An 8623-nucleotide genomic window follows, 5' to 3' on the forward strand; every position below is an offset into this window, starting at 1 on the left:
TTTTTAACCCATAAGACAACCAATCTACTAATCTAATCATACATTTCCCATTAAAAAACATTTTTATCATGTTGTTTGTAGTCGTCTCCCTGGCCTCGGCTGACCTCTCCCCTCATACATCTGGGAAAATGTGAACACTTAACATTAGACCTCTGTCCTTCTCATAATAAAAAGGAAAAAAGAACATTGATACTGTAGTTCAGTTCTCTACGTGATTGAGCTCTGTGACCTCTGACATTCAGTTCATCAGCTACAGCCTATATTCAGTCACCCTATATTCAGTTTAAACACAATGACTGCCCTAAGGAAGAGATGAATACTTACATGACCCTGACACCTGGCATGCAGCATATGTGCCTTGTTCTGTGATGTGCCTGTCAATAAATTTGAATGTATACTATAAAAAAGAAAATCCAAATACATAAGTTCTTAAAATTACTGAAAGTAATAAATGATAGCTCAAGTAAAACTATATTTTATGCTGTACGAAAATGTGCTCTCACCAAACACATAATATATAACAAATAAAAAACACAAATACATAACAAATAAATATGTGTTATCAACATGTGTGTCCATCTCAATAAGCTTCACCCCTCCCATAATAATCTTTTCCCTCCGTCAGTTGAAATAATGTGTGGTATAATCAGACGTACTTCACAAACGCAACAGCAAGAATAAGGATTGAAATCTATGCACATCTAAATAATACAACCATCAGCATACGCCAAATCTCCCAGGCCACAATCTCTCCCCGAAGGGTGCATGCCTGGAGCTGATTTGTATACAAAACAAATCTAATGTATGCTTTCAACACGTATTTAACATATGCCACTAACTGATAAATTATTCAAGAGAAGGGGCTTACATTTTTAATTGTCAATGTTTCATCTTTCCAATAAGTAATGAGGAAATAGGAGGACAATGGGTCCGAAGAGGGAAATGAAAATATTTTGTTGACATTAATTGAATGTAATTGTAATTTTAATGTAATGTGCACAGAGCAGTGTGTCCATAAAATTCGCTGTAATTTTTTCTGTCTCTATAGCTAATGAATCTCGACAGCTTCACTTAATTCTCCACATTTTGGCCCCTCTTCCGTCTCTCTCTCACTCTCCGAAGCGTCTACTGACGTTGCAGAAAATCATCACAGTAGTGTAAACATAAAGATAAAGTAGAGCAAATGTTGCAGCAACTCATTTTACTCCATAAATGTACATTTAGTACACAGGCTATTGCAAAAGATCTCCCCCTTATACAAACACACGTGGGGGTCGGTCCGAGTCAGTAACCCACATCCGAGTGTTGACTAATACGTGAACTCACCCAGAAGTTGAACCATGAAGGTTAGACGTGTTCAGGAGGTGATTTGTAACACACAGATGAGTCATCATGCAGCCATCCAAATTGCTGTTCAACATAATAAGCACTGAGATGCATGGTTAAACATAAATAAATACAGGCAGGCAGATAGTACCAATAAGACACACATATGCAAACACATATGTCCATTTCTATACACATGGAAATACACAAAGGCAAATACACACACACATACAAAAACACATCTGCCCCCTCGCAGGGAGTCACAGCGAAAATGTTCTGTCAGTCCATCTTTCTTCCAGATGTTAACTGTGTGTTTTTTAATGCCTTTGTTTTTGCCACAGGCATGTTTACTTACACAATAAAATGCTCAGACACAAATGTGCGCAGAAATGTTGCTCCCGGACGCACATTTGCAGTCCCTGTGTGTCTGTCACAAGCACAAGAAGGATAGCTGTTGGATGACATAAATTTATCTAAAACAATTAGATTTATCCTGAATAATAAGTGAAATATTACGTACAATAGGTATGTCTGTTTTGTAGACTTACTAAAAGATAAACAAAGGCTCATATGTCTGAAATTATGTCTTTTAATTACATCTCTCATTTTCCTTTCAAATTAGTAAAGGAAAACAGAGTGACAAGGTTACAGCACCCATTAAAACGTCTTAAGGAGGTGGTCAGGGTGGATGGGTGGGCATACAAATAGTCTAATTTTGACACACGTTTTCTACCAACTGTCAATGAAGTGTCTGACTTTGAGGCTGGAGACTATAGGGTGGGGTTTTGATAGCATTTTATCGAATGCAAATTCACATTAATATTTCTAAAAACACAACTTTTAGCCACAAACTGAAAATTTGCTAGTCTTAGTTAAAGGGGCTATATGTAAGTTTTTCAATGAAATTAATCAAATTTTCATTGCCTTATTGTCAGTGGGCTCAAAACCCACTTAGAAATGAAGCACACACCTGTTTTCTCTGTTGCTTACATCAGCCACTATTCTGCTTTTAATGTGAGGTCTCCGGGTCACCAGCTAACACGACCCATGTTACTATCCTGTGTACCAGTGTTGATTTAGCCTGTAAGAAAGGATGTAACGGTAAAAAGCAAATGTGGAGCGATTTGTTTACTAATGTTATTGTTAGCAGAGCTAGATTATTCAACAGTTCTGGCGTGCACACCCATTACTAAGCTATAAATAATGACGGAGGAATAAAACACGGTGGGGCATCAGCGCTCGTGCTGGAACTCTCACTCAGGAGGAAAACTTTATTGATTATAAAAAAAACACTTCACGTGTCACATGTCAATCACAGCACATCTTATTGGTTGTTGCCATTGTTCATCGCACAAGATCTTTGTTAACACATTGAGAGCACATTTGTTTCTATTATGTCAACAGTTACCCTATAGTGATGCAGCCAGGGCAGCCAGCTAATGCTACAGTAGCTCGGACCTGCCGCTGTTTGCTTCGTAAGGTTCAGATACACAGCTTCTCCACCTCTCAGTTGCTGTAACTAACGTGACCCACATAACATAAAACACTGCAACAAAACAGTCGCAACAACACAGAGGAAGAGCCATCCACTATCACTAGTTACAGTAAAGTTACTGCGGTCTAACTGTTATAAAGTGTGACACAATCTCGTTATAATATCCATTCCAGCTCACTAACCGTTTCATTAGCATCCGATACATGTAGCTGTGCTGACATTGCTGAGCCTCCAGTGACAGATTCACAGATAGTAAAGATGGTTATTGAAAAGCAGCCGGCGAGCTAACGATGTAGCACGTCGGCTAAATGCAGTAAATGTAACGAGCATGGATTAGTTCAACCTGCAGCTGAAAAAACTATTACTGTAACGTTGCAGTGGGAGTTTACCTGAGTTTCCTAATCTGTCTGTTCTCCCTGTCTGTCTATAGCCGCTGTCACTCCTTTTTTCAGGAGTATTGTGCTGATATGCGGCTGGCTGCACTGAATGAAAGGTACGGCGCCGGTGTTGATCTGCCTCTGAGATGGGAACGTTGAAGTAACAGAGCCTGAACATGTCTGAGTAAAAAGCCACAGCCTGTATGCTGGTGTTCCTGCATTTATTGTGGTATTTCTGTATGAAAGTGGTTGTGTTTCGGATTATGCTCGCTCATGAGTTCAAGCGAGCACACGTATGAGCACACACGTGGTTGCAATCTTAGAACCGCACAGCTAGTGGCCACTGCAAACTCCATAATGCCCCTTTAAAATTCTAGCTAAAAAGTTAATATCCTAGTTTTTTTTTGTTAAAAAAGTGTTTCATCATTAGCCATGGAAAGAATGGGAAAGACCTTGGCAATATTTGTAAATGGAAAGACAGTCATTGTAATATCATTGATATGTTTTTCAAAAGAGAGATCTAAATTAAATAGGACACAAAGATTTCTAATATTAGGGTTTGTGAAATTGTAGAACCAGCTACATTCAGAATGAGATCACTGAATTTGTACATAAACAATTTTTGACCAAGAACTAGCATCTCAGTTTTCTCAGTATTTAAAACATGGAAGTTAGATGACATCCATTGTTTGATTTCTGAATATCTGAGTATCACCTGCATAGCAATGGAAACCGAGTTTGTAACAATTGATTAATGTACCAAGGGGCAACATATAAATAGAGCAAAAGAAAGAACCAAGCATAGATACTTGTGCCACACCCTAACTGACCTTAGTGTTGTCTAATTTGTTGTTATGTAAAACAAAGTTACATTTACCTGACGCTTTTATCCAAAGCGACTCACAATTGCTATACATGTCAGAGGTCACATGCCTCTGGAGCAACTAGGGGTTAAGGGTCTTGCTCAGGGACACATTGGTGGATGGGTCAGAGTGGGGGATTGAACCCAGGTCCCTCACCAAAGGCATAGGCTTATCCATTGCGCCATCACCACCCCCCAAGTTAGATCTGGCATTTAAATATTCTGCCACTGGTGATGTTCGTCTACAATGCCAGCTTAAAATAAGGAGCCTGCTACCTAAACAGTTTTTTTTCTAATGAAAAAGGAGAGGTAGAAGGTTTGATCGGAGATTTAACAAATTCAAGATATTTTGCCAAGATATATTCATCCAGGCGGTATATGATGTGCTTCCCAGCCCATCAAACCTTCACATATGGGGCAAAGTGGAGTCACCAGCATGTCCACGGTGCTCCAAGCGTGGAACCCTAGAGCACATTCTGAGCTGCTGTTGTATTTGCACAGCTTTAATCTGATTCAATCAGTGACGACCAGGAAAGGCTGGTTGACAACCACGAAAAGCATAGTGACTACTGGAGAGTCAGTGACAGCTCAGAGAGACGGCAACGGGGGCAGAACGGGCTGGCAACCCAATCTGTATCTTCTGTGAGGGGGACTCCCATAACAAGCTACGATGAACCTAAGGAAAAAATACCCCCATGGGTGCCTGGGGGGGGGGGGGGGGGGGGGGGGGGGGGGAGGATGAGCACCCCAACCAGACAGATTCATTGGTACTAAACCAAGGCAATGGACAAACAACTACAAGCAAGCAGTGTGCATGTGGCAAAATCTGTAAGAGTGAGCGAGGCCTAAAGATCCACCAAGGAAGATGATGTGTCTGGTGGGGACAGGACCAACACAATGCACAGGCGTTCAACCTGGTAAGACGCAATGATAATCGTCAGCATTGAATCCGAATGGTTCGGTGAAGAGGTGAAGGAAGGAGTCTCCAAAGGACCTCACTCAAAGAACCAATGAGAGGTGAGAATCCATAACTTCAGGCAGGAGATGAAGACCCTGAAGCGACAGTACAAGCAGGCAGGAGAGGAGGAGCGCAGTGGCCTGGCACAGCTGATGTGCATCCTACAAAAGAAGATCAGGATCAGACGGGTAGAGTGGCACCGGAGGCGGCGCCGCGAAAGAGCCTGAAAGCGAGCTGCATTCATTGCCAACCCCTTTAAGTTCACTAAGGAGCTGCTAGGACAGAAGCGTAGTGGCCAGCTCAAGAGGAGATTGATCATCACCTGAAGGAAACATACAGCGACTCAGCAAGAGAAAAGGAGTTGGGGGAGTGCAGCATGCTGATAGACCCTCCTGGGCCAAGTGTGCAGTTCAACATGGCAGAGCTGCAGCTGAAGGAGGTTCGGGAAGTTGTCAGGAAAGCGCGAGCAAGCTCTGCTCCAGGACCAAGCGGCACTTTGTACAAAGTGTCTAAGAACTGTCCTAAACTCCTGCTGCGCCTGAGGAAGATCCTGCCTGTTATCTGGAGGAGGGGCAAGATTCCTGAACAGTGGAGAGTTGCTAAGGGGGTCTGGATTCCAAAGGAGGAGAACTTCAAGAAGATAGACCAGTTCCGCATCATCTCCCTGTTGTGTGTCGAATCTAGATCTTCTTCAGTGCTGTCTCCAACCGGCTGTGCACCTTCCTCTCAAAGAACAGGTTTATTGACACATCAGTTCAGAAGGGGGGAATTGTAGGAATGCATGGATGCTTGGAGCACACAGGTGTGGTGACGCAGCTCATCAGAGTGGCCAGAGAGAACAAGGGCAATCTGTCAGTGCTGTGGCTCTATCTGGCAAATGCATATGGCTCAATATGTAGCTCGTGCAGCTCACTCTGACAAAACATCACGTCCCCAGCAGAGTCAGAGACCTCATCGCTGACTATTACAACAACTTTAGGATGAAAACCTTTTCAGGAGCAGTGACATCGGGCTGGCACAAGATCGAGATCGGAATCATCACGGGCTGTACCATCTTCGTAATTCTGTTCTCCCTGCCCATGAATATGCTCACAAAGTCTGCTGAACCAGACTGCAGAGGGCCCAAGACGAAATCAGCTAAACGCCAGCCACCAATAAGAGCATTTATGGATGACCTCACAGTCACCACAGAGTCAGTCACAGGCTGCCAGTGGATTCTAAAGCTAATGGAGTGGGCACGGATGCATTTTAAACCAGCCAAGTCAAGATCAATGGTGCTGAGAGGAGGAAAGGTGGATGACAAGTCCCGGTTCAGCGTCGCAGGGGCAACAATCCCGACTGTCACTGAAAAGCCTGTCAAGAGCTTAGGCAAGGTGTTTGACAGCACCCTGAGGGATGCAGCATCCATCCAATCAACCTGGACTGAGCTGGACAGATGGCTAAAATCCGTGGACCGGTCTAGATTGACAGGGAAGTTCAAAGCTTGGCTATACCACCATAGCATTGTTCCCAGGATCCTGTGGCCACTCCTCATCTATGAAGTGCCAATCTCTACTGTGACCTTAGAGAGGAAGGTCAGCAGCCACCTCAGAAAATGGCTGGGGCTTCCAAAAAGTCTAAGTAGCATCGCACTCTATGGACACCCAACAAACTGCAACTGCCACTCAAGTCCTTGGAAGAGGAGTTCAAGGTAACAAGAGCCAGGGAAGTGTTGCAATATAGAGACTCAATCGATCCAAAGGTGGGAAAGGCTGGTATTGAAGTGAGGACTGGTCGGAAGTGCAAGGCTGAGGGGTCTGTTCGATAAGCAGAGGCAAGATTACATCACAACAGGTTGGTGGGAGTGGTAACAACAGGCAGGGCTGGACTGGGTTCCTTTTCAACTCCCCACATTGACACCACCAAAGGGAAGGAAAGGTGCCGCCTAGTCCAGGAGGAGGTGAGAGCAGTGGTTGAGGAGGAGAGAACCTGCAGAACAGTGGGAATGAGGCATCAGGGTGCCTGGATATGATGGGAGAATGCGATTGAGAGGAAGGTGACATGGGCGGAGCTGTGGAAGGCAGAGCCACAGCGGATCAAGTTTCTCATCCAGGCGATATATAATGTGCTTCCCAGCCCATCAAACCTTCACATATGGGGAAAAGTGGAGTCACCAGCATGTCCACTGTGCTCCAAGTGTGGAACCCTAGAGCACATTCTGAGCTGCTGCTCTAAGGCACTGGGAGAGGGAAGGTACAGGTGGAGACATGAACAGGTGCTGAAGGCCATTGCTGAAGCCATTGCTGCAGGAGTCGAGTGAGCCAAGCGCTCCCGCCCCTCCAAACAAGCCATCACCTTCATCAAAGCTGGAGAGCAGCCAAGACCAGCTGCAAAAACATCTGCAGGCATCCTGGCCACTGTGAGGGACTAGTAGCTGTTTGTGGACCTGGAGCAGCAACTCAAGTTCCTCAACCACATTGTGACCACCACCTTAAGACCAGATGTTATTCTCTCGTCTGTTGGAGCTAACAGTCCCTTGGGAAGACCGCCTGCAAGAGGCCTTTGAAAGGAAACTCGCCAAGTACGAAGGACTGGTCAGCGAGTATCGACAAGCTGGATGGAGAGCAAGGTGTCTCCCAATAGAGGTCGGATGCAGGGGCTTTGCAGCCCGATCCTTGGTCAGAGCCTTCAGTCTGTTAGGCATTGATGGAGTGAGGAGGAGAAGAGCCATCCACAATACCACCAAAACGGTAGAGAAAGCCTCAAGATGGCTATGGCACAAGAGAGGAGATCCATGGGAGCAAAGTAGCTAGATTCGGCAACGGGACACAAGCTGGGGTCTGATCAGCCGCAGCTGGGTTGCCTGGATGAGGGTGTATGATGTTGAAAGATCCGAAACACCCAATGATTACAGTAACATCACTGAAGATGTGTCCAGCAGCATCAGTAGATGTATTTGCAATGCCAACCAGGAACCGAATCCAAAATGGAACCAGCTACTAGAACCCAAACCTATCGCTGTGATGGTTGCCAAGTGTAGACACAGGTAAAGAGGCCTCAGACCCAGAATGCAGACATCAAAAGCTGAGCAGGTTCAGTTTCAGTGTTGACTTACAAAGTGAGAGTAACTTCCAGAAGTGATGAAGCAGGCAGTCCTCAGAATAAGCAAATCCATGGAACAAGAAAAAACAAAAATCCAAAAACATGAAATCCAAAATGTTATCCAAGACAAGCTAGAATAATTAATGGAAACAGACAGGGATACTTGAGACATGGGTAAATCAATGAACCGGAAACAATGAAGCAAAGACAGAGACTTAAGAACATAAGCAGACACGTGCAGAGGGGGGTGCGCTTTGCCCTTTGATGCCCAAAGTGCCCTTTTATCAATGCAAAATGTCCTTAATTAATTTATTTATACATTTGGAAAGGCCATAGACTGTATATTAAAAAGGTAAAGGCCCTTTTGTGAAGGCCTGCCCAATCAAACTTTTAGTAAAATGAATGAATAATAATTTCGCAGTAAATAAAATGACCCACATGATGACCTTTCACCTGATGACCCCTGACGAGCCTTCCCCTTAAAAACCCTTTGTGATTCAGCAGCTCTGCCTACAGGACACCTT

The 8623-nt window shown here is 44.3% G+C and overlaps 1 pseudogene; it reads left to right on the forward strand.

Moving 5' to 3' along the window:
* Positions 1–4987: 4987 nt before the first annotated feature.
* On the forward strand, positions 4988–7810 carry LOC123960331 (annotated as a pseudogene).
* Positions 7811–8623: the final 813 nt, after the last annotated feature.

Source organism: Micropterus dolomieu, linkage group LG21 (assembly GCF_021292245.1).
Source record: "Micropterus dolomieu isolate WLL.071019.BEF.003 ecotype Adirondacks linkage group LG21, ASM2129224v1, whole genome shotgun sequence".
NCBI lineage: Eukaryota > Metazoa > Chordata > Actinopteri > Centrarchiformes > Centrarchidae > Micropterus > Micropterus dolomieu.